Source organism: Choloepus didactylus, chromosome 9, assembly GCF_015220235.1.
Source record: "Choloepus didactylus isolate mChoDid1 chromosome 9, mChoDid1.pri, whole genome shotgun sequence".
NCBI classification, from domain to species: Eukaryota; Metazoa; Chordata; class Mammalia; order Pilosa; family Megalonychidae; genus Choloepus; species Choloepus didactylus.
The window spans coordinates 57,858,589-57,886,386 of NC_051315.1; the positions used below are offsets into that span (position 1 = coordinate 57,858,589).

The 27,798-nt window shown below is 38.7% G+C and overlaps 1 protein-coding gene and 1 pseudogene across 2 annotated transcripts in view; both read left to right on the top strand.

The window, feature by feature from the left end:
- The window catches only part of CERS6 (ceramide synthase 6), a 357,725-nt gene that overhangs the window by 310,882 nt on the left and 19,045 nt on the right, over nt 1-27,798 (top strand). The gene's annotated exons all lie outside the window — the stretch shown is intronic.
- LOC119544487 lies at nt 17,582-20,103 on the top strand (annotated as a pseudogene).

Sequence of the window (27,798 nt, forward strand, 5' to 3'; positions counted from 1 at the left end):
TATTAAAGAAAAAATTCGTTTTAAAATTATTTCCCCCATCATTCTGCCCCAGGCAAGATACCCTACTGTAAGCTACATCCTCTCTGGGCCATGCTTTAGACTCTAGTAAAGAAAAAGGCAAATCCACAAAGATCCTGAAAAGTGGGTAGCATGGTGCAGTGCGTAGAAAGACTGCTTGCTTTAAACTGTGGTTCTCCCCTTCATTGTGTGGCTGAAGATTAGTTGTGTCCTCATTATGACCTCATCCGTAAAAAAAGAATAATAGTAAATGTTCCACCTACCTTTCCAGGGAAAGTTAAAGATCAAATGATATATTAGTTTTAGCAGTGCTAAGTAAACTGTAAAGTATTTTATAAATATTAAGCATCTCTTTAAGAGTGTGCTATTAACTCTTACAACTGGAAATTCCCATTATAACCAAGTGGTCAGAAAATTTTATTACATCTTGTAACCTCCAACTAATCTAGATTAAGGAGCCATCACCATAAATAATGGTACTTTTGAAAAAAAGATTTTAAAAGCTCCCTCCAATTATGAGACTCAAAATATCTTGTTTTAGTCATTGCTGCCCTCAGTACTCAGTGAGCACATAATATTGAATGTGCACCAGGTTACCTTACTCCCCAAATCCTAAGTGACCGCAGCTACCCTGGGCCACCAGAGATAACCATTACTGTTCACAGAATCTTGCAGAATCTCATAACATGCAAGTGTATGTCAGGTCAGTTCTCTCCTCACAAGTCATGGAGATCCACACTTATCCAGTTAAGAACGAGTTTGCTAGAACCTCTTCCTGGGGCCTGATGATGACTTTTTACATCCCCATTCACACCCCACCCACATCCATGCCAACCGCTTGGCTACCGGGCATTAGAGTCAATATATTTTCAGGGGCCTGTGCTGTTCAGACAGAATCATGTGACTTCTTGGAATGTTACTTGATCTTGTTCTCCACCCTGCAAAGTAGGGGAATTATTAGCTGATTCATACTCTCTGAAGGACTCTGCATTTAAACAAAAATAGAAGCTAAAAAGTTACAGAGGAGTCTAGATAGATCATCTACATTTTCTACAATAAGATTTTAAATTCACTGCTCTGGAGATCAAGATGCACATGGGAATATCAGCCTTTTCTCTGATTTGTTTTTCAAAATATTTTATGAAAATGGTATTACTTACATGCTTTTCTGAATATCTGATAAGGACCATAGATTAGTCTCCACATTCACAAATTTGGAACAGCTGGGGTTTTTTTCCTAAAGTCCTTTGACAAATTTACTATGAAATTTGCCTTGGTGATTGCATTAAATATATTTTAAAGATAAATATGAACCCTGAGATCCTTTTGTTTGGATATTTTGGCACATTTTTAATAATACATCTATTATTATCTGTTATTATCTTTATAAAGTGAGGTCAAGTTGCGTAAAAATAATGTGCATTGAGAGATCTTTTCTCTTTTCATGTGAACATTGTAATTTTAATTTAATCTTTTCAGATTGAAGGGCTAGGCCAGCAGTCAGAAAACTATGATTTGCAGGCCAAATCTGGCCCACCGCCTGTTTTTATAAATAAAGTCTATTGGAACACAGCCGTGCCCATCTGTTACTTATGGTCTTTGGCTGGTTTCATGCTACAGTGATATGGTTGAGTAGTTGCAACAGAAAGTATATGGCATGTAAAGCCTAAAATATTTGCTATCTGGTCCTTTACAGGGAAAGTTTTCCAACTCCTGGGTTGGTCATTAAGTACCAGTCTGAGGAGTAGGAATAAGACAGTGGAGAGAATGATGTAGCAAAAGTATCTAGTCTTGGGATGCTCTCTATAAGTATTGTCAAGATACTTAAATGTTAGGCAAAAACAAAAACAAAAAAGACACATGCTAGTATTCCTCATTTTGTGTGTGTGTGGAGGGGAGCAGAATATGTTCTCAATTCAGTAGGCTTTTTCCTTTTGCAACTTGTCAATAAAAAAATCCAATATGCTAGTAACTCTCTCCACCCAGAATTAATATCTTAAGTGCTCTCTTTCTCCATCCCAGCCACTGCAGAGGATCCTTTGCTGGAGGCGGGAATAGATTGTTCAAAGGATTATGAAATGTGTTTACATACCATCTGCATAAAATTCAGTATGGCCATTTCATCTATTTAACAAAATCTGAATATTGTAATAAGGTCTAATGCCAGGACCAGAGATTTAAAAATTATATATTTGAGTATATTTGACCAAGGGTCTCACTTATTTTAGACAACTCGTGCTTTATGGAAAACACTGAAGCAGATGAAGACCTGGCATGAGCTAGGTTTCAAATGCTTATATTTTTGTAAAACACAGAGGGATATTAGGTTAGTCCTCTCCTCCAATACTTACCCTCAGCTCATTGACTGTGGTCCCTTGGTCACTCCTGCCAACATGCCGCTCTGTCCTTGCTGAAACCATCTTCAACAGTCCTGACTCAGCCTTGGCCCATCCTGTGCCGACCTATTTCCAGTACCTGAACCATCCCAGAAACTTTCCCTGTAGAGCCCTAGCATGCTGGGTTCTAGGGCACTGAGGCCACCCTGGCTGTGTCCATGCGAAGGCAATACCTTTCACTCACAGAACCTTTCGCAGGCCTCTGACTGCCACCTCTGGGGATGTCAGTGCTGCCAAGGAGACAGAACCACAGCATTAGTAGCATCTCTGGAGTTATCTATCCTATTCCTTGTGGGGTTATGTCTTATTGTGTATTATTACTTAACTTTTTATATGTTTAGATTTTGTTTCCCAGACCATAGAGCAAACACTTTGTGAATTCCTCACAGACAAGGAGCCATGCCTTCAATATGTATTCCTTCAACACAATTCACTAAGCCTGCTATGTGTCCGGCACAGCTTGGGTGTCAGGGACACGTGCCCAGGAATGTCCAGCACTACAGAGCCCATCAATAGATATTTGTTAAAATAACAAATGAAATTTTTGAATTTCCCATGAAGTTTGGTACAGTCACCACTGAGACATTGCAGCCCACACACATCTTTTCTTATGACACAGAATATGCCCAAAGAAGACAAAGATGACAGTGACCCAATAGCTTCCAAAAGCCGGAGCTTTCCAACCACTAAATCATTTTGGTCAGACAGGATTTATAGCAACAGAATTGTGCTGCTGCTTAATAAATGCTGCCTTTATCCACTGCAGATAATAAAATAGAAATGAACAATGTATGATGCTAAATGCCAAAGAATTAGAAACACTGGAGTTAAACAAAAATTAGGAAAATCATAAAACTGATAGATACACAAAAAATGCCAACTGCAGTCAGGAGTCTGATCGAGGGCTTAGTGTGTACATGTTGCAAGGCGGCTCCTGATGAGTAAGGGGCAGCAGGAAGCGGTGGTCTAGAGGTTCCAGGGCAGCATGGGAAGGGAGAAGGAGAAATAGAAAAAGAAACAGAGCATCTTTCCCTCTCCCGTCAGCTCACACAAGAAAGTGAGCAAGAACAGAGAGAGCACCATCCCTATGTAGTCATTTTTATATTCCGTACACAAAGTATCAGGACAGTTTTTCTGTAGCCGTCATCAGGGATGTCTCTTCAGTGCTTGCATCACTGTCAGGCTGAGTGCCTAACCTCAAATTTGTAACAAACTCCACATCTCAGAGCAGGTTGCAAACATTCCAGCTGTCTTCACTCCTATTTTTGAATGGGCGGAATATAAACCCACACCTGATTTTTACAGACATTTGTGTCTTAGACTGCTTTGTACCCTCACAGCTGCAACCAGTGCCTTAAATAGAGTAGTCACAAAATAAATATTTAAAGTGACCTGTTGGTTGCTAATACATTGTGTTATGTTCTTTGAGTTATATATTCAATAATTGTAAAGAATAGTATGCAGCTGTCAATGAAATATTCGTTAACATTTGTTCAAAAAGGCCACAAGAACCATGTTCAAAGAAATTATTCTGAATACATTTTATTGTTAGTGGCATATAAGAATGGCCAGACTGGAACAATTCCAAATGATTTTAAATTCTCAAAGGTAAAGAAGTAGTATTTTAGTTACTTAACATTTTTAGATTATCTTTTTAAATGAAAGAAATATAGCAAAATGTATTTAATGAAATGGAATTCTCTGTTAACTGTAATTTTTCTGCCCGGTGGTGAATGCTAATGAAATAAGGAAATATTGGGGATTATTTCCCAAAATAACCTGCAGAGAGTGCTCTGGGTCATTTACGTGGCAACACAGACCTCTGCCTTCTTTGCCACGTGCTCTGCTGTGACACTGGTGTTTGGGATGCTAACCTGAAGCAGGACAAAATTATGAACCATCAAAGTAAAACAAAATAACATTCAGTGACTTCATTTTGCATTTGACTCATAAATAAACAAAACAAGCCAAGAAAAATTGTCTAGTAATCAAGTTAGAGTATTTCCACTAATAAAGATTTCAGTCCACCAGATTTTCCTTTTCCCTGTCCATGGAAATATTAGGGTATTTTATCTCTCGTCTGCTACCAAAGGGCAAACACCATGCCAAAGCAGTGAATACTTGAAGTTGATGTTAAAGTACCATTTGAATGCATCTTATTTGGTCAACTTAGGAGCCAATGCGAAGCACTGAAGGAATTTTTCTTTGTGTACAAGTACTTTAAATTACTTCCCTTCCTTTCCCAAAACACTACTTTGTATTAGGAGCACAATTTGCAAAGTCAGAACTTTGTAAAAAACCTTTCTTATACATTGTCTACAGTATCTTCCAGAAAAGTCAGGAGCTTCACAAAATAGGTTAAAGCTGCTATGAAGAAGTTAACAAAGCTTGAGCATTTTTCTCAGTAATGAATTATTCATGGAGCTTGACCCCCTTTTCTCTTTTTTCCTACCCGTATACTGTATTTATTTCAACTCATGTCCCCCTGCCTCATTCAAAAATTTAATTAGATGTTTGAATCCCCCACTATTGGTAGCAATCCCATGGCATTCTCCTGAAGCGCTGGTGACGTGGTATGTTTGATAACCATCCATTTACTTTTCCTCTTTTCCACTCAAGAGTGGGTTCCAACAGAGCTGGGACCCCATCTCATACACTTTGTCTAGCCCAGCACCTTGCACAATACGTGTTATGCCATAAATTTGCTCATATTTCTGATAATAGATCTCTATGATTTATGCATACATCCTAACTTGGAATTCATTTTCATAAAGGTGCTTTCCCCAGATAGGCGGTTTATTTACTTACTATAAACTAATAGGTTATCACCCTTTTTATTTTCTTCCAGAGTTGGAGAGAAATATTCTGCCTGCTACATTGCTTGTTTAAATTCTCTCTTCTGCTGAGCCCACATGTCCGGACTAAGTCTCCTACCATTGTTTGCCCACCCCAACAGGCCACCACATGTGGCTGTGCTGGGGACGAGCTCTCTTTCAGGCAGAGTCAATGGGACTGGCCTTTGGGTGGCCACAGTGGGATGTGCTGACTTGTAACTGTTTTTGTTTTTGTTTTAAGTTTATCTCTGTTCATCCTTCAAGGGTTTGGGGAAGCTGATGAAAGCTTACCTTATTCTGAAAATGACTGCATTCACAGATAGGATCATCACTTATTTTTATCTTTTGGCCTACTTTCCCACCCACACACACAAAGGTGAAATGAAATGGAGCAGTTCTGTGTGTGTGTCCACTTTGACCACTTTATTTGTGTGTTTGGCGAAAAGGAGTACCACTTTATTGTATCTTTTTAATATGCATATTTATGTATATACATACACTATCTTTTTAATATGCATATTTATGTATATACATACACAAATTTATATGTTTATATGAATATCTATGAAATCATACAGTGAGTCTCATTTTTGCTTACACAAATAAACATCAAATTAATATCACATCAGCAGCTGCTTCCATAAGTCCATAGGGCGTCTCTATTTAGTAATTTTTAAATGGTGAGACTATAGATTGCTTCCTGCTGCAAAAGGGATAAAATTGTATAATATATTTGCCACATAAGTAGAGGCCTTAATGGCCTTAAGATTTCAGAGAAATTCCATTGCATTTGCATGAAAACCCATGAGTTTCATTAAAACTGTATTTTGATAGTACTTTATGTGCCTACAGAGTTTTGGTGCTTCAAATGGGTCTTTAACTTGCACACCATCATTTATAACTGGGCTTGGGGTCTGGCATCTTGAAACTTTGTGCTGGCATATTGAAACTTTGAAAAATAGCCAGGTAAATTTCCAAATTACCTGAGAACAGATCCAGACCGCTTTCCCCTAGGCAAAAAAGAAAGAGAGATTAATTTTCCTACTTCAAATTAATGCTCCATCCCTGTCTGGTATGCAAAGACAGCTTACTGCTCTTTATTGTTTCAATGCCTAAGAGCTTCTTGGCAATAAGTAATGATACACTTTACATTTGGAGCAGAGAGTGAATATTTTGACAGTAAGGAATGTCAGCTACTGGTAGGCATTTAACCAAATTCATATCTTATGACAGAAGAGAAATATGTAAAGTTATTTTTTTCCAAGCCATGAGCAGCTCAACTCCACTACAGGAAGAAAAATAAGTGCATTTATATTGAATTATTTCTGCAATAACAAAAGCCTCTGATGAATGTGAAAACAATTTGAGACTAAAGTGAAACATGGTGATGGTGGAGGGGTAGGTAGGCAGTAATAAGGATCTCACCCAAGAATCTTGATTGAAAATTAGATTCATGATATTTTTATCTATTTTAACCTATGTTGTTCAGGAAAAGGGAAGGGTCAGCAATATCAAATGCTGCAGGAAGACCAAGGCAAATGAGATCACTTGTTGTGTGAAATCGTGCATGTGCTCTTCAGGTAAACTGAGAAAAATGGACTAAATATCCAAGGTACCTTCTAGTTCTAAAATTTCTTGATTCTGTATTTTGGAATTTCCAAGTAGATGGGTGAACTTAAAATAAGAACTTTTGTAGAGTGAATCCTGCAGGGAATTCTGAAGGGGAAAATGTAGATGGTAGACAAGAAGAGATAGTGGACATAGACAATGTATTTTTAAAAGTTTGCCATGTACAGAAAGAAAGAAATAAGATGATCGTTAGATTGAATATAGTATCAAATAAAGATTTTTATAGAATAATGGAGATCTTTGCTTCTTTTTAGAAACAGAAGGGAAAGAGTACCTCTAGGAGTTAGTGAGGGGCCATGAATTCAAGAAGAGACTTGCATTTCAGAGGTGCGAAGTAGGGGAAGCAAGCATCCGGTGGTGGTTCCAGTTAGGTGACTTTCCAGCCACTATGATTCCTTGAGTCAGTCAGGAAAGGATGAGACTGAGGATGGTGAAGGAACCAGAGAAAACTGAGCAAGCATGGTCCCAGAGGATTAACGGCACAGATGGAAAGACAGCCTTCCAAAGGTGGGAAACTTGTTCTTCTCAGGCATAAGGCAAGGAAAAGAAGGAGAGTGAAAGACTAAGATGGACAGGGGTATGCATGTGATAGAAAGGCATGCCTGATGGCCTATAGCTTAACAGGAAAACCATGGTCATATTGGACAAGATGTGAGAAATGCATTGGGGTTTGAGGGAGAGGACTCGGGAAATGAGAGCAGAGTGATGACAGGATCTGATTCTCCTTTGAGCCAATGGCCAGTGACCTGCATCTCCTTCCTGAGGACCTTGACTCAGATCCTATGATGTGTTGTACCTGCCCACATTGGTATATCTGCTTTCAGTGGCCTTGGGCAAATCACTGAATTTTTCTGGGCTTCAGTTTTCTCTGAGGTCCTATGCAACAGGAAGTAGTTATAGTTACTGTTTGGGGACCCCAAGAACACTAGGGGAATTTTGCCCATTCAGACAGCAGATACACCAGTTTGGGTAGTAACAATACAATATATGAACCAGGTCATTGGTGAAGGTCTCCAATAAGTGGTTGCAGCTCACTGGCCATTGTCCATGAACAGCACAGAATTTTACTTCTCTCGTTTTGGTGGCAACTTCAAAATGATGTGTGTTGGTTGGGTCCCCTGAAAGCAGATGCTGAGATGGAATTAGGATTGCCAGAGGTTTATTCGGTGAATAGTGTCTGTCAAAGATAAAAAGGAAGTAAATATCAGTGGGCAGGTGGAGCCTCAAGACAGTGATGCAGATCTAACAGTCTTAGCCAACCCAGCAGGGAACTCCAGAGCAATGATTGCCTGTTGAAGTCCTGGGTTAAGCAGAAACAGCCATCCCCTAGTCTCCCTGCCATGTTCAGTCATTGCCTGAGGGCTGCCCAGGAGAGTATGGCCTCAGCTCAAATGCTCAGATCGTGAGGACGCTGCCTTTGGGGGTCACCAGCTAACTGTACTCCTCACAGCATCATGACATGTTCTTTCTTGAAGGGAATTCTGAGTGGCACACCTCAATAGTATAACATATGCCAAATAGGAAGTTAACACAAAATCATTAAAATGAATGGATCAGGGACAAAAGATTCACTTCAACATTGCTGTGTTTGGCAACCTATCAATGATCAATTTCCAATTGTCAACAGGGTTAATCAGATTATATTTGGGGAACATGCATCGCTTTGCTTTCTTATAAACTTAATTTTATTCTGAAGAACAGTGATGATGAAGAAAGAACTCATCCTTTATCAAACACTTTGGTTTAAAAAGTTGCTTAGCAGTAGGGCAAAAACAAAAGAAAGAAGCAATTAGGTTTATATTTAGTGATCTATCTATATGCATCTGGAGCACATTTCAGGAATAATTCAAAAGGGCCAATCCATTTCGTGCTTCCTGCTGCTAAATGAATGTGGGAGTCAAGCTGCTATTTTCACAGTGCAAGACATTTATTGTTGATAAAAAAAAAATCTCCCACTTATACATAATCACTATCCTGGCAAATGCCACTGGAGAATTTCAGCTTCTTAAGCACAAGGTAGAGCAGTCTTGACAAAAAAAAAACTTAGACCCTATGTGTTAAAGGTTAAAAATCAGTCAATCAGAAATCACTGCATTTAAACACATACATTCATCTCAAATAGACCAGTTCTTTACTGAGTATGAGTTCTTTAGGTTGACAGGACTGATCTTTATGTCTCACCCCTCAATGTAATAGTACAGCACCACTTTGATTATTTAGTAAATAAAGAACTTTTTAGCTCATGCCAGCTTGTTCGTGGCTTGTTCTTACGCAACTTAATATCTAATGCTTCTAACATACTTCTTTTCCACACCCCCTACCCCCACCCCCAATAAAAGAGTATATATAATCAGTAACTAATTCAACATTTAGGTCTATAAATTGTTGCACCCACCTTAGTCTTTTGTGCTTCCTACAAGTCTCTACAAGAACATTTTTGCTACTGGGGTAAGACCAAGGAAGGGGCTTTGACAGCCTAGTTTCTGTGACTTCTATTTAAATTGAATGTGAAAACATTTATAATCAGACTGCTTCAGGCCTTTAGGAGTGTGATCCTTGCACCAAAACGGTTTCTGAGTGCAGGATATGAGATGTAGTGAGACCTTGTCATCAACAGCACGTAAGAAACATTTTCCTAGGCCGACACAGCTCAGAAAGAAAGGAAAGGAGGTCTAAGAAGACTAAATAAATTTATTTCCTACTGATAGCTTTCCAGCACCCCCTGTATCATAGAACACGATAAGAATGTGTCGAGACCCTCTAATGTGCTGGACAAAGTACCAGGGGACTGTTGGGAATACAGACAAGTATCACAGACATGTCCCCCACCCCTCCCTCATGGATGACGACATTATCAGAGATGAGAACACGTTCTTTGTAAGCCCAGGGGTTATTTGCCATGAAAGAAGTATTTTAGCATCTTAGCTGATGACTTGAACTGGTCTATAAACTGAAGTAGGTATCATTCCATAATAATTTAGGTGCTTTTTCAACCAATTTATTCTCCAAAACTAAATAGAGAAGGAGTAAAAAATGCAGAGGCGGATGTATGTTAATTCTGTGAGGTCTTTTTTACACCCCCATTGCTTTCTGAAAATAAATCTGGAAGCAGGTATTTAAAACCTTAATTAGAACTATTTTAAACATTTATTTATGGTTGTTAGATCAGGATACTCATAAGACATAATTTTAAAGCACTAGAATTATGGGGATGGAAAGCTATCAATGTCAAATCTAAAGCAGGGTTTTTCAACTTCAACACTATTGACGTTTGGGCCAGATGATTCTTGATTGTGGGGGACTGTCCTGTGCCTTGTCAGATGCTTAGCAGCATCCCTGGCCTCTACCTGCAGGATGCCAGCAGCAGCCTATACCCCAGTTGTGACAGACAAAAATGTCTCTATAGAGGGTGCCAAATGTCTCCTGGGTGTAAAATCTACCCGTTGGGAACCACTGTTCTAAAACAGTGGTTCTGAAAATGATTTAGAAGAAGGAGATGTAGAAATAACAATGTTCTTTATAGAACACCAAGAGATACTGTCATGTTTGAATGCCACCACTCCAATTCTGAACGATTTTCCTGGAAGAAAATGGCCTTATAATTATGTAGGCTACATAAAATTATAATCTCAAATACACATACCCAGGATAAAAACAAACTGTCAAATTAAGCATTTCATTTCCCTTTTTTTAATCTTAATTTTAGTAGGCACTAACTTGAGCATTTTCCCCCTTCAGCTGGAGAAAGGTGAACTTTTTTTGGTCAACTATAGAATTTCCATGCTTTTAGTTAGTTACACATTTCCTAGACTTTGGTCATTGACAAATTAAGATTTTTGCCAAAACCACGTACTATTACTAGTTGTTTGATAGTTTTCTTTTGTCTGTTCGCTTATTTTTTCTTAAAGAAGTCTATTTTAAAAGAAATTTTTATTCCTACCAAAAATTTTTGAAAAACCAGGATTAGTTCTGTTTTGTAAAATATGCAATCACATAATTATATAACTAATATATATTCATCTCACATCAAAAATTATTTTATACCACATTTTGGAAACGAGTGACCTCATCAAGCACTCATGTTCCATTAAAAGTTTTTGGAATTTCCAAAGAAGGCTCAAGATACCTCCATAACACTTTCATTCTAAGAAGCTTCTTAAGCATTTTTCAAGTACCAAATGTATATTCAGCTTAAGTCTTACACAAGGACAGAAGAGGAAATATAAATTTTGCCCCTGTGCACATGGAATTTGTCATCCAGGATTGTACAGATTAGGAAAGAAGAGGAGATGAGCATTTACTGGTTCCATTTACCTACTACCTGCATTGTGCTACAAGCACTTTATACTTAATTCTCACAGCAGTTCTCACTTACTGAATGCACACTGTGTGCCAAGTATTATGATAGGACTTAAGAGATAAGATACAGTTCATGAACTTAAAATACAATTTGATTATAATCCCAACACTTACAGTATAATTACAACATAATTTTAACTCATGCAGTAAATGTTAAGACAAAAGATATACTGGGTGCTATTGGGAACTATTTGAATATCTAAACCAACCTGGAATTGGGAGGGTGGGGTGGAGGGCAATCTGGGGATAGCATTTTGAAAGAGAAAATAGTGTGGTCGTGAAAGAGGTTTCCTCTTTGCCTGAGGCTCATAGAAGTAATTAGTTTGCTAAAGGTCACAAAAGCAGAAATGTAAACCCAAAGCCTGTGCCCTTTTCATTAAACCAGTATCTTGATGATCTAGTTCCGAGAAGATACATGTGTGTTCCACCACTTCCTACTGAACTTCCCATAGTGGACATTGCCAGTCAATCATGGCATTATTGCTCGTGGGCCGAGGCGAGGTCCTAGTGCCTTTTCATTCCCGGTGCTCTAGGCAACCACTGCCCAGTCCAATCTCATAATTTCCTAATGAGGAAACTGCAACCCACATAAAGCTCAATAACTGCCCAAGGTGTCTCAGGCTCAGAGCCAGAAATAGAACATGCCCTTCTTCATGTTTAATGTTCTTTCTGCTAAACTGCACCACTCCATAGGGAAAGATCAAACAGAAACTCTTAACCTCCTTCTACTTACTTTCCCCTCTCTCCAGAAGCGCAGACACTCTCCCTTTCCCCAGTGGAGCAAACACATGGCGTTCAGGCAGCTGGTGACACACCAGCTACCCAGTGGGTCGCCCAAGAACTTCTCCCAGCAGTAGACTTGCATGTCTCCCAAAAGCCAGGTGTTTGTCTCCAAACCTCTTTACACTGGATGTATGTGTTGTTATTACTTGATATAATAGAATAATAAATAAAGCATTAACATGTAGGTGTAAAAAGAAGAGGGCCTCTTTTGAAGTCATGAAAACTAAGTTAACTGCTTTATAACAACTAAGAAGGAAGTATCTTAAAATTTGCTGTTGAATTAACCACAGATAAGACAACTGTAAAAGACTGGCAGGAGAGTCATAAAAATCCAGAAGGCTTCTGCAATGATTGTAAATTTTTTACCCCACTTTAGAGGAGCCTGTTCTAGTTTGCTAATGCTACCAGAATGCAAAACACCAGAGAAGGATTGGCTTTTATAAATGGGGGTTTATTTGGTTACACAGTTACAGTCTTAAGGCCATAAAGTGTCCAAGGTAACACATCAGCAATCAGGTACCTTCACTGGATGATGGCCAATGATGTCCAGAAAACCTCTGTTAGCTGGGAAGGCATGTGGCTGGCGTCTGCTCCAAAGTTCTGGTTTCAAAATGGCTTTCTCCCAGGATGTTCCACTCTAGGCTGCAGTTCCTCAAAAATGTCACTCTTAGTTGCACCTGGGGTACTTGTCCTCTCTTAGCTTCTCCAGAGCAAGAGTCTGCTTTCAATGGCCGTCTTCAAAATGTCTCTCATTTGCAGCTCCTGTGCTTTCTTCAAAGTGTCCCTCTTGGCTGTAGCTCCTCTTCAAATGGTCACTCTCAGCTGCACTGAGTTCCTTCGGTTTGTCAGCTCATTTATATGGCATCCGTGATCAAGGCCCACCCTGAATGGGTGGGGTCATGCCTCCATGGAAATTATCTCATCAGAGTTATCACCTACAGTTGGGTGGGGCACATCTCCATGGAAACACTCAAAGGATTCCAATCTAAGCAGCACTAAAATGTCTGCCCCACTAGATTGCATCAAAGAATATGGCTTTTTCTGGGGGACATAATACATTCAAACTGGCACAGAGCCCAAGGTGGAAATTGGTAAACTTTGCTTTCTGAGTATGGTTAAATCAAGAAAGGCCAGAGAACCCATATTCAAAAGGAAAATCCTTGGCCTGACATCAAAAAAATTGGTGAATGAAGGCACTTATATATGTTTAAGGTATCATGTTAATTATTAATTAAATTGTTATTATTGTCCTCTTTAACCTACTTTTTTAATTACCAAAATTACTACTGCTACCAGTTGAGTCAGATAATAATGACAAACCAACCTTAAATGTGTATGAGTATATGTAAGTATGTTTTGAACTCAGTTGGTCAAAGATATTGGAAAGCTATTTCCCAATAGTTTGGAGCTGATTGTTTTTCAAATGAGCCTCTTAAATGAGATATGTGGAAATAATATTGGGCTAGGAGTTAGGACTTGTGTTTAAGCTTTAATTTTGATACTAATTTACTCTAGGTGAACTTGGTCAAATCACCACTCTTCTCTGTTCTTGTTACCTCCGCACCATAAGCTACAATAATAAAGCTTTCCTTAGCAAAAAGTTTTTGTGTGTATCAAATGAGAATGCATGTCAGAGTACCTTGAGAGGTTTAAAGCACTGTACAGCACTTGTTTCCTGGCTAATTTTAAAATGAAGGCTCAGAAATGAAACAAAATAAAGTTTCAGTGGCTGAAAGATTTCAAACGGAGTCAAGAGGTCACTCTGGAGGGTATTCTTATGCGCTATATAGATATCCCTTTGTAGTTTGTAGTGTATTGGAATAACTAGAAGGAAATACCCGAACTGTCAAACTGCAACCCGGTAGCCTTGATTCTTGGAGACTATTGTATAACAATGTAGATTACAAGGGGTGACCGTGTGATTATGAAAACCCTGTGGCTCGCACTCCCATTATCCAGTGTATGGACAGATGAGTAGAAAAGTGGGGACAAAAACTAAATGAAAAATAGGGTGGGATGGAAGGAATGAATGGAATGCTTTGGGTGTTCTTTTTGACTTTTATTTTATTCTCATTTTTATTTATTTATTTATTTATTTATTTATTTATTTATTTTGGAGTAAGGGAAATGTTCAAAAATTTGTTTTGGTGATGAATGCACAACTATATGAGGGTAGTGTGAACAACTGTACACTGTGGATGATTGTATGGTATACAAATATATCTCAATAAAACTGAATTTTTAAAATGATGGCTCGAATGTAGAAGAGGAAATTAGCAGATGCAGGTGAGCTTTAGATGCAGGTTCTGATACAGAGCAGAGTTCTTTGAGGGACCAAGACTTAAGTCAAGAAAAAGTCTATTCAATTTGGAACAGGGAAAAATTAAAAATAATTCAGCTGCAACATGTAGTCAGAGACAAGAATTCTCTCCTAATGGCTACTATATGCCTTCTAGGTTTTCTAGCTGAGATGATTTTTATGTAGGAGCAACCTGGCCGGCAACAAAATGACAGCTTGCTGCTGGTGTGACACGAGTACCTGACCTGTCCCCATAAGCCCCGTATACTCTCACCCTGCCTTGCTCTCAGAAGCCATCAGAGAATTCTGTTATGCTACTTCGCCTCTAGTCCTTGTTGGATAAATGTGTGGATCTGACACTCTACTTTGGGGATTAGTCTAGATTTTGTGCTAAGGGGATTAGTTAGTGGCTGTACCATCTCTTTCTCTGCCACTGTTTTTCTGTCCTCTTTGAAGAGTTATGGCTTCCCCTGGCTGTCTACCTTGACCTCTTCTTGACCTGATAGCATGTCAGCCTCTTAAGAGGCATGAGCAATTGTGGCAGAGACCAGACTGAGTAATAGGATGACAGCATCTTCCATTAGAGCTGTGCTCACTTTGAATGTGCCTGTAATCCATAAGAGGGTCTGAGGAAAAACACAATGAAAATCTTTCAAGACTGATTCAATTAAGAGCCTCCCAGAAGAGACTGAGCACCAACAATGGAAAATTCACTATTGGGCTTACAGAAAGACACTTCATCTGATAAATGTCCTTTTTCCTAGTGTGTAAGAAAAAGTTCTGCAACAACCTTTTGAGAAATATGGTGCTTTTTTTAAAAAGCACTAAATTCTTTTATACCAGTATTCATAGGAAATTCATTGGGGGGAAGTGAGATTATAAAATGAATGAACTAATTGTTGAGATGTACAGTTGAAATCCAGCATGAAACCATCCATGTTTGTGCCCTTGGGCAGAGTTGAAGAAGAAATTGGCTGTCGAGCTTGATACACTAGTGTGGGTGCAGCTGATTTTGTTGTTTACCTTATACACGAGTGAAGGAATATGATGTGCATCCCCTTTCCCAAAACTGCAAATTCGCTGTTAAAGCAGAATTCAGGGAAACAGCTGTTTTTCTTAGCCCCAGATGTAACTTCATAATAGTCAATGTGCATGTGTACAGTTTATAAAGAGCCTTTGAGCTGTTTGTGGGGAAATATTCAATGAGAAACATTTCTGTAGCAGACTCAAAATAGGGTCAACAGGTGAGTGTGAATTACTGTTAAATCTTTAGGTGTGATAATGGCATTGCGGTTAGGTTTTATAAGAATCTGAAATATTTATAGATTAAATAATATGGAGTCTGGGGTTTGTTTTGAAATCATCCCAGGCAGGCAGGGGCAGGAGAATATAGGTGAAAAAAGGTTGACCTTGAGTTGATCATTGTTGAAGCTTCCAGTGAGTGTGAATAGATGGGGCAGAGTCACGATACTGTTTTCTTTCTACTTGTATGTTTGACATTTTCAATAATAAAAGTTTTATTTATTGAAATAATTTCAGTTTTCAATTTTTCAATAAATAATTCATTGAAAAACTTTTTCAATAATAAAATGTAGGTTAAAAACCTAAATGGATGGTGGTGACAGTGGCACACCATTGTGAATATAATTAATAGCACTGAATTGTATATTTGACTGTATAATGTTAAAAGGGGAAATTTTAGGTAGTATATATGTTACTAGAATATTGTTTTTAAAAAATTCATGGGACTGTACAACACAAACAGTGAACTCTAAGTTAAACAATGGACTGTCAATAGTATAGTTATTAAAATGTGCTTTTATCAGTTGTAACAAATATATCACACCAAGGCAAGGTATTAATGTTAGGGTGGTATGGGAACTCTGAGTTTTATGCATGATTTTTCTGTAAACCCAAAACTTCTCTAATTAAAAAAAAAATCTCCAGAAACAGGGAGGAAAAAAAAGTGACTTACATTATATTTAGAAATGGAAATTAGTTGGAAGACTAGGAAAGCAAACTTTCCATTTACTCCAATTCAGTGAAGATTATTAAACATTTAGTAGGTGTCAGGCATTGTGTTAGTGGCCAAGAACAAGAAAAAAAAGGGAATGTAATCAAATATTTTCCCAAAAGCATTCACAGACCAGTAACAAAAATGTAGTAAATGTTTATGGTATATGAAATTTACATGCATTTGGCTCTATTTTATATACAAGATGAGAGACTTAAATTATGAATTGTGTGACTTGAGGGAGGCTTCCCTCTGTGGCAAATGAAGTTTGGTATGGAAGTGAAAGCATTGCTTTCTGCTAACAGTTATTTGCACAGAGCTCTTTACATCTAACCAACAGGAGGCGGCGTGAATCGCCTTTGTTCTGTTATGCAATATTGATGGATGGTGTGAAAAATTTAAATGACAGATGGTGACTATCACGAAACAATAAGCAAAGGCAGTTTATCAAGAGCCAAACAGAAAATAGGCACTTTATGTTTCTGATGATGCATCTAAATTGTTCTTTGTTATAACATGGGTATTTTAACACTGTGATATATGAGCTGTGCTGTGACTATGGAAGTTTAGAACTTAATGTTAACTGTTGTTCCTCTGAATAGAACTTGAATATATGAAGTAAACAAATAGTCCAGGGATACAAAATTGAACATGATGCCCTTTTCCCAAGGTGCTAGAAATCCAGAGTGACATTGGACAACTAGCCCTAACCCATAGGAGATGGCCCTTTAAGTAGTAAAGAGGACAAAATTTTGCAGTGAGGTACAGTAGAAGTTTTGATTAATTCTAATCAGGGAAACAAGGATGGTTTAACCAAGAAAGTGATATTTGAGCTGGGCCTTGAAAAATGAATAGATGATAAATGGGAGGAAAGCCAGACTACCCTTTGGTAACACCATGAGAGGGGGGAATGTGATATGATATGAAGTAGGGAATAGGTTCTAAAGTTAGATCATGTAAAAATTGAGTATATTAAAATTTCCCCTGAAAATTCCTAAATTTACCTTTATGCACCCAGATGGTCTTACTATGAAAGGTAAGGTAAGAAGTGAGAATGGTCAAGAGGGAAGAAGGTTCATGTCCCATGTCTCAAGCAATTTGAGTAGAATGACGGATTCTCCCACATTATTTATTTTTTATTTTGCTCCCATTGTTTGATGCTATTCTATTTAATTTTGTGTATGTTAAGCACAAACAATTAAATCCTCAATTAAAAGTTACACATTGCAGTGGCTTCCACTATCTCACAATGTGTGAAGAGGATTACGAGGCATGTGGGAGAAGAGATGAGGTGGGAAGAACCAAAATTTAGCGAGATGTGCCTTAAATTCTCTAGATCAAATTAGGACCCGATTTTGTAAAGCTCAACGTGACCAAAAAAAGAGTGTAGGAAAAATTAGCATTGTCTTTTCCAGAATTTATGCATAAATTATGTGCCTAACAAGGGAATATTCTCTGGGTTTTTCATCACATACACATTGTTTAACAGCACTTCACAGAGTGGATTCTCAGCAGGTGAAAATAAATATTAACCAAACTCAATTGGAAGAAAAAATGGAGGAGGGTTGACATTTCTTTCATATATTTTTCTGTATAGCTTGAAATTTCTGTATGATACATGTTTATCTTTAGAATCAGAAATTATTATAGCCATTCTATTTATAGAAAAATTCCATTTACCCTGCAAATATTTGAAAAGTTACTGTTTGCAAAGTGCTCCGCTGGATAATGGAAACCAGTGATGAAAAAGGCAGACATTTCAGTCTGCTCTCATGAAGTTTTCAATCTAGGAAGGTACACTTGGCCAGGTAGTTATCATATGATGAGTGCTGTGGAAATGAAAAGGCTGCGTGAGGATCCAACCTCTTCTAAGGGCCAGAGAGCACTTCCCTGAGGAATGTTTCAGAGCTACCTAAAAAATGAGTCTGTGTTAGCTTGGCCACTGGGGCTCAAGGAACTTCTCAGGAATTGAGAAGTGTTCTAAATTTGTTCACGATGTTAGTTTAATTTTTTAAAACAACTATATTGTGGATTGTCTTGATGACCACCTCCTGACCAAATACTGCCATATCACTTCATTGCTCACGTTTTCTGTTTGTTTATGATCATTGTGAAACAAGGTCTAACTAGGAGACTAGCTCGAAGCCTATTAGAGTGGCCTAAATAGGAGTTAGCAGTGGTTTAGAGAACAATGGTCATCATGGTGGTAGACACAAGTAAATAGATTCTAGAGCAACTTAGGTGATTTGCATAGCATGTAGCCACATTGGTTCTGGAGGGGATGAATAAAGGAGATGGAGGCCACAACTTTGACTTGAGTAACTAGGTGAGGGCTGAAGCCACTAACTGAGGTAAAGTGATGCTGGGTCGCAGAATAGGCTCAGGATAAATCTGTATGTTTATATTCAGATTCTGGCTCTGTCACTGTATCTGTATGACTGTGGGTGAATTACCTACTCACTCTAACCTCAGTTTCCTCATCTGTAAAATGTGAGGATGAATACAATAGTATATCTCTGGTGTTGTTATGGTTGATTAAATGAGGCAATATATGGAAAGTCCTTAGCTCAGACCCTGACCCGAAATAGAATTTAGGTAGTAGTGGTAGAAATATTTGGAGTAATAGTTGTTAGGTAGAAGTGGTAGACTATTTGGAGTGATAGTTGATAATGGTGTTATTTGGAATAAGAATAGTTTGGGGGCAGAGTGGTGGAAATATGTGTTTGGTTGTGGAGGTGCCTATATTTGGGTTTGGAGAATTAAAACACACACACAGACTCAGCTCTCTCGGAATTGCACAACTGAGCACACAAGCCAGCCGGAGGCCCCCTGCAGCCGGAAGGTTGCAGCCACGGGAGCCCGGGAAGAGGCGGGAGCAGCCCAGCCCCAGCAGCAGCGCCGGGGTCCTCTTGTTCCAGCAGAACCCACGGAGTTTTTCTTAAAGAATTTTGTGGTCAGAACTTTCTGCTGCATTTTTATTGAGGAAAGGAGCAGGAAGACAAAAGCATCTTCTCCTAGGAATTTGGCACTGGAGAAAGGAAGAAAATCCTTCTATGGACGGTCTCCCACTCAGAGTTGAGGAAACTTGTCTGTTCCGCTGATGAAGTATGTTTTGATGTAGACAGCACAGTCATCAGAGAAGAAGGCTTTGACGAGCTGGCCATGTTCTGTGATGTTGAGGCTGCTGTGTCAGAAATGACCCAGCGAGCCATGGGTGGGGCAGTGCCCATCAAGGCTGCCCTCACAGAGCACTTGGCAGTGATCCAGCCTCCAGGGAGCGAGTTCAAGGGCTCCTAGAGCAGCATCCACCCCCCACCCCCACACCTGACCCCTGGGATGAGGGAGCTGGTAAGTCGCCTACAAGAGCAAAATGTTCAGGTTTTCCTAATATCCAGTGACTTTAGGAGCCTTGTAGGGCATGTTGCTTCAAAGCTCAATATCCCAGTAACCAACATATTTGCCAATAGGCTGAAATTCTACATATTTGCCAATAGGCTGAAACAGTGAATATGCAGGTTTTGATGAGATGCAGTTGACAGCGGAATCTGGTGGGAAAGGACAAGTTATTAAACATTTAAGGAAGAATTGCGTTTTAAGAAGATTGTCATGATTGGAGACGGAGCCACAGACATGGAAGCTTGTCCTCCTGCTGATGTTTTCATTGGATTTGGAGGAAATGTGATCAGAAAACAAGTAAAAGACCATGCGAAATGGTACATCATTGATTTCCTAGAGCCTTTGAGAGAACTGGAAGAACAATATCAATTTTGATACAGTTCATTAACAACTTCAGATTAATTTTTTGAAGTTATATGGATATTGTTTGCTTACAACTGCCTATTACAACTTGATATATAAATGTGACACTGACTATTTGTACTTTCAGGTAAACTGCAGTGAGAGCGCCAGGAAAGTTCCTTTTTTAAGTTATATTTCCAAAATTATTATGACCACTAATTACCTGGAACATTTTATAATCTGAATGCTTTAATATATTTTCCTGGTTGTATTTGAAGCCTTTTAAAGATGGGTAGTAAATCAAATACCTTCACTCTTGAAACTATGGATTAGGCAGCCTTAAGTGACTGTTAGTTTTCCTTTTGGTATGTAAATGAAAACTTATCCGTGCATCAGAAAGCACACACAACACTTTAGCTGGAGAAACAATTTGGAGAATCATAAACGTGATTTTGACTGTGCTTATTTGTTTGATTAGAGCATGGTAGTAATGAGATCAAAGTTTATATATAAATAAAGAACATTTTCACTTCAGGGTCGTAGGCCCCCTCCTTATCTCACCTGGACGTGTTTTAAAAGTATGTTACTAGCCATATACAAAGACTGTAGATGCCACTACATCATATTGGGGGACAAGCAACAATAGTATTCTAAGCATTGGCTCCTTAGGGCAAAGGGCATGACATAGAAATTCCAGTGTTACACAGTTGGCATCTGAAAAATCAATTCCAGGGTAGTATTTATTTCAAAAAAATGATCACATTCTTGGCAGTGCTGCAGTTGTCAAGTGCCCAACTTCAGTCAGAGTTGGAAGGAAAAAAATGTGTTTTGACTTGATTGGCATTTGTCTTATTCTGCAAAGGCAAAAAATCATAGTGGATAATGATTTAAAAAAATGCAATGCATAGTGTTGACATTTTGTTGGTATTGCTATTTGCTTCTGTTCTGCATGTTGTGCTGTTTGCTTTAATGGGCTTTTAAAGTCGGTTTGTATTAGCCTCGATGTGAGGTTTCCTCCCTTTATTGCCTACCATTCTAATAACTTTATTTGCAGGGGCCTAATTTCTCGTTCTTTTTCCTGTCACATGTCTAATGCTTTTGCTAAAACTGAAGTCTTGGCAGTAAACCAGCCAAAAACAATTATCATGGCACAATGCACTGAAAAATTATGCCTATGGGTTAAATATTGCCAGGGAAGTGTGAGGAGCAGCCCCGCTCCATCTGCACTTGTAAGCCAGTGTGTCCAGCAGTGCCTGCTGTCAGTTCCCTTGGAGTGGAAATTGATCAGTATTACTTATCGGCACTCAGTATCCATAACCAGAAGTCCATTTTGTGCATTACTAAGGTTCAGACTTGCCGCTAAAGATTCAGCTTGGTCTCTTTCCCCCTGTGAGAGTTGAAGACAAATAGGTATTTTTTAACTGATTTGAAAGGGTAGAAGTTTTTATCTAACATAATCACTCTCCAAAAAAAGTTTTAAAATAGGCATTTTTCTCTAATTATAAGAGTAATACGTGCTCATTGGAGAACATTTGGAAATATAGAAAACTTATTTTTTATTCCATGGAACTAAAAGTGACTAATGTTAACAGTTTGGAATATTTTCTTTTAATCACATTTAATACACATATGGAGAAAATGTATGTTTATATGAAAATTAGACATCATACTGTAAATATTTTTAATCTGTTTATTTCACTTTTCATTAAATTGTGAGGATTTTCCCATGTCGTTAGATAGAAGACATGATTTTAATGGATGAATAATATTTTAACATATAGATATATATTTTTATATATCTATTTCCTTTTTTACATTAAAAAGAGTATTGGCTGAACATTCTTAAACTTAAATTTTGTTGGTATTGCTATTTCTTTAGAGAGAGGTAACTAAAAAATTGAGGCTAAAGAATCATTTTTAAACATTATATGTATGGCCAAATTATTTCCTCTAAAGATTTTACCTATTTACATTCTGACCTGCCTTGATGTATAAGTGTGTTGGTTTCACTTCATTTTTTACAACATAGTGCTTTATCTTCTTTTTTTTACACATATTTGATGATTTGATAGCTTAAAGTATTATCTCTTTTAACTAATTTGTCTGTTTGAACATTTCCAAACCCACAGAAAATGGGAAAAAACTGTACAAGGAGCACTCATATACCCCTCACCTGCATTCGCCTTCTCTTAGCACTTCCCGTACCCTCTGACCTCTCTTACAAACACACATCTGCCTGACTGTCCAGAAGTGGGCTGCAGAAGTCATGGCACTTCAGCCCTGAAACTTCAGCAGACGTGTGCCTTCTTTTAATTTGTATTTATTAGATTATTACTACAGTGAAACATTTTATTCATGTTTTCATAAGCCACTTGTATTTGTATTTCTTGTATAAACTGTCTATATTCTTTGCTCAGTGTTACCTTGAGGTTGTAGTGCTTTTCTCATCAATGTCTGTGAATGTGAGTGAAAGCTGAATCAGACGCTACCTAAATGCCACTTCAACCCCTGACAGGCCCTAAGGAAAACATCATTTGTTTCACTCCTTTTTCCTTTCTGCCTCTCCCCTTCCTATTTCTACTTCTTCCCCTTCCTTTCCCTCTTCTCTCTCTTTCCCTTTCCACATTCTCTTGTCCATTTCTCCCTTCTCCTCAAGACAAGATTTAAGGTATTGCACCCATAGTTTCCAGAAGCTTTGCCTTATATCTGGCAAAATACTTTTCTTTCACAAAGTCATGAAATAGAAAGAGTGACTGAAGGAGGGTGCCGGTGCCAGGTGGGTCTCACAGACCTTAAGGCAATTACTAGGCTCTAAACACTGGGAACAACTGAACAAAAACAGCTCCAGACATGCCCACAAACCCACATTCAAGGGGCAAAAGTTATCAGATTTGTTTACTGTATGTGTTGACATTGATCCCCCACCATAACCATGCTGGAATCTAAAGAGATGCTTCCTTTGTTTATATGGAATTAAAAAAAGAATCGGACTTAGAATGAGAAATTTGAACAGACACCTCCCAGATAGGCAGGGACTTTTCCCTGGACTCCTCCCTTCTCCTTAGTATTCTCAGGGGACCAAATACTCACTTGGGGCTGCCCCCACCCCATTCTCCCACTCTCGTAGGGGGGCAGCAGCTGGCTGGTCCCCGGGGGAGAGCTCGCCGTCAGCATTCCGCGTCTGCAGCAGGAAGCTGGGACTCGGAGGGCAAGAGCAGCTGCCCAGACCAGGCTGCCCCTCAGGGGCCCTGATGCCTCAAAGAGGTGGCTCTTTGGAAATCCATCTGGCTCTGCCAAAATCTATTGCATTCATTGCCCCAGTTAAGACCTTAAGTTGTTCTGTTAGCACTCAGCTAGACATCATCATTCTTGTATGGTTTCCTCAAATTTTAACTGAATTTAATATTATTTGATTAGATACATGTTAATTATAGTTAAATATTCATTAGAGAGATTTCTAACATAGAAAACCAAAATGAAGAAACAAAAATACATCCCAATCCCATAGCTCTGAGATAACTGCTGTTTATTGTGAGGTCTTTGTTTGTAACATTTTATATGCTAAAAAATACATCTATTTTTCTTTATCAAAATGGGATCACCCTATAATACTGTCTTATGATTTTGCTTTTCTCATTTAGCACAGTTTTCCATTTCATTAAATTATAATGTAATTTTATTGTGCACAGTATTCTACACATGAATAAGTCATTATTTATTTCTTAATCCTCTAACTAGAGGACATTTAGGATATTTCCAGTGGTTCGCTTTTATAAATAATATTTAAATGACTGTCCTTGTGGATAAATCTCTGCACAAATCTCTCATTACCTTCTTAGGACAAATGTTTGGAAGGAGAATCACAGGCTCAATAGATGTGCGCATTTTAATACATATTTTAACAAACAGAAGGTACCAGTACTCCAGCATACCAGAACCCCAACCCCAGTTCCCCAACTAGATTATGAGTTCTTTGAGGCCTGCTAAGATTGTAACCCCCACAGTTCCTGACAATGCTAGATTTGCAGCACTAATTTAGTCAATAAAATAAAGTTAATTTCACTTAACTTTCTTGATTATCAAATAATTAACCAAGCTCCCATTGCTATGTTTACTTGCTTTCGTATGATAGATGTAGAAGTTGGATGTATGTCACTGGGCTAGATATCGATGATAACAATGATTTTGACCAAAAACCTTTAAGACCTGAAAACTGATATTAATGACAAATATTAAGTGTGAGTTTACAGCAATAAATGCCAGGTTAAAATAATCAAGGGGGCTAGAAAATGGACTGGAAACTTATTTACTATATCACTCACAACCAGTTGTTTACAGTGTACAATGGAGTTGAGCACCCTTCCTATAGAGAAAAGGAGTTGAGAATATTTAAGATTATTTCAATTCTTTTTAACCAGAATACCATGATTTAGATGTTTTTATTGGCCAATTGTCTTGTTCCTATTCAATGCATAAAGTTTCTTTTTGTTATTTTTCTTTGAAACTTGTAAATCTTCCAAGAGAAAATTCTTCTTATCTAAGCCTCTGCATTCACTTTTCTAGTTTTGTTTTGACTTTTTTTTTGGGGGGGGAGGGGGGTTGTTTTTTACCTTGATTTTCCACTTATCACCTTGAGTTCTCTAAGGAGATAGTTCTTTGTTAAAGGCATGTTTACTGTATCTCTCTTGGCAACCAGCAGAATATAATAAAGATAATATGGTGCAGGATATCTCTAAAGACTGCGGGCCTGTGATACATTTTCTCTTTGCAGTAACACTTCCAAAAGTTTCAGGGATGTTTCTCTAGAATAAAATTGAAGGTAGAATCCTGGGAATATTTAAATAAAAACAGAATGAGATGGAAAAAATGCTGGTTAAACTTGCCAGAGATAAGGTCAGTAGAATCCAAGAAAATGTGGTTCCTTGCTACATGTTTAGAAATTCCGCAAGCCAATCATATCAATTCACACAGAGCTAACTAGAGGAGAAATTTAATACAACTTACGTATGAGTAAGGGAATATCCCTTGCTTTCCCCTCTTCCCTTCTTGTCAACATATGTGCGAGGGACTGGAGTTGGCGTGACTTGGTGAGTACTGGAACTGGGGACAGGGTCCTGACAGGCACATTTCAAGCAGCCAGCATGAGGCAAGTCAGAATCTGCCAGGGGGAGGGAAGCCAGACACCAGGCACTGGGAAGAATGTATGAAAATATGGAGTCAGAGAGCTGGAAGTAACACAAGTCCAGAGACCTGAAGGAGAGGCTCTCAGACCTAAGAAGACTTGAGATATGAGGACAAGGAAGTCAGTCAGGATAGAGCAGGAAAGAGGATCTATTTACCAGGAAAAGGAAGATACCCTTTAGGGCAGCTCTTGGGTCTGGAGCCAGTTGGTACATGTTATGTGAGTGGGATTTCTAAAAGGGTCAGAGGACCCATAGCTAGTGAGGACATAAATCTTTTCTTTGAAAAGACAAAATATTTGTCCAGTTTTCAGAAACTTTGTAGTGATTTCAGATCAACCTATTAGTTGATATACTGCTCCAGGAAAACTTGATTGCCTCTTCAGTACGGCAGAGGGATCTCAGAACCAGGAGTCTAGGCAAAAGGAGAGCCGGCCTGGAGCTCTGGTACCTGGAATACAAGAACAATTTCTCAGGTGACAAGGACTCTCTTCATGCTGCTTCCCAACAAAATGGGTGGAGTTTGATCCCTGAAACTCCGTGAGCCAGGGCTCTCCTGGAACCTTCTTAAGGGCTTTTTAAGAATAGAGGGAACGTGTTCTTCCTGTCTTGACGGCCTGCTATCCTTAGCACGATGGCTACTGGACCTCCCTTTCCGTTTTTGTTTGCTAAAAACTTTATCAAGGGTACACATCCTCTGTTTTGATAAACATTTTTAAAGAAAGAGAAGAGAGAAAGACCTAGAGATGAATGTGCTTAGATTAAAAAAAACAAAACTCTATATTGTGACTTTGGATCATTAAAAATCATTTTAGGGTCTTAGTCTCCTCACCAAAATCTTAGGATTAAAACCTGCTCAGCCAAGTTCACAGGCTAGTAAAGAGACTCAATCTAATAAACATGAAAGTTCTTTAAACATTTCTCAAATAGGAGAAGTTATTAGCATTATTCAAGCTCTCTTAAAACAAATCCGTCAGTGAATTATATTGTGACTTAATCTACTAAGGCTTTCTTTCTATTCCTCTGTAGGGAAGCCTCATTTTAAATCTCCAGGATGAAAGCATGAAGGTGGATGCTGTGTGCCTCGTTTCCCTCTAGGGGATGGGCAGACTGTGTCCCACCCATGAGCCGCTTTCAAGGGGACAACTGTGTACCCCCCACACTCATTCTTCTGGCCTAAGAACCTTTCCCACATACAAGTGCTGTTTAAATTGCTAATGAGTTAATATAAATGGCCCCAGCCCCTACAGCTATCTAAATAGGAGGCCAAAATGGAAGACGCTCTCTCCCAAGAAGCAAGTAACTAGACTAGCCTTTCTATGCTCCTGTAAATGGCCCCACTATAGATGGATTTTTCTGCCAAGCATCCACACATCCCATCTCTCTCTTCTTGTCAGAGGCCAGTGGGAATTCGCAAAGGACTAGGATTGAATTCAGTGGAATTCAAGAATGAACACACTTTTCTACTTTAACCAAGTTATCTGATTAAACCCAAAAACTTTGAAGCTAAAACAAATAATCTCACAATCGAGTTCCAAATTGGTATATGTTTAGCCTTTATTTTATCTCCCCCCACCAAAAAAAAAAAAACAAAACAAAGCAAAACGAAAAGCCTCTCTATATCCCCAAGGGAAAAGAAAAGGGAGAAAAAGGCCAGAATATCCACTGCAAACTAGGAGCCTTCTTCTGCTCCTCCTCGGCCCGGGAGAGCTTGGCCTTCATTGGCCTTGTCAGGATCAGTCAATGACAGAAGCCAACAACAGCCCTTCGTGAGAGGAGCAGGCAGGATTTGGGAGGTTTCAGAGCCTGGTCTTCTGTCCTGCCCCTATGAGGATGCTTTTATACTCTTTTAGAAAACTGGTAGAATGAGTCCCTGGAATCTCAGTCTCTCTCAGATTTTTGCTTGCCCAGCAGGAGTCAACCTTACCTAACCTTTTCTTGATGTGAAGGATTGTTTGGCGATAGTACATGCACCCTGATTCTTTCAAAGAATAAAGCAAAGAAAAGGCCACAGGGCTGGCTGTACCATTCACTGAGCTGTATTTGGAAAGAGATCTTTTATTATATTTCTTAAATGTATCATACATGTGCAAGGAAGTAGTGAAAGGCATTATATGATGTTTAGATGGAAATTTAAGGGTGGAATGGGGTAAGCCAAAGTGGGAAAAACAGTTAAATAAGCCCAAATAGGCCTGTTAGGGCAATCAGAAACCAGATTATGAACCCAAGGGATAAAACATCCCAGGAAACAAAAAAGGGAAAGGCAGGCCATAGGAATGGATCTGCACAAATGCTAAAGCAGTAGCTGCATTTGTGTGCCTTCTCTGTCATGATGTGGTTTCAGGTTGGTTCTCTATATGGGCTTAGGGTGAAGGGGACGGCCAGAGCCTCGACAATGGGCTGCTACTGAGAAAGCACTCTGGACAGGAGACTGGCTTTGCAAAAACAAAGGTCTGGGAAAGCTGGGTAAAAAGTGAGCTAAGGAATAGCAGATCTGAAGTCATAGTAGGCAAGTGGGTTCAAATCTCAGCTCTCCTCCACTTAGTAA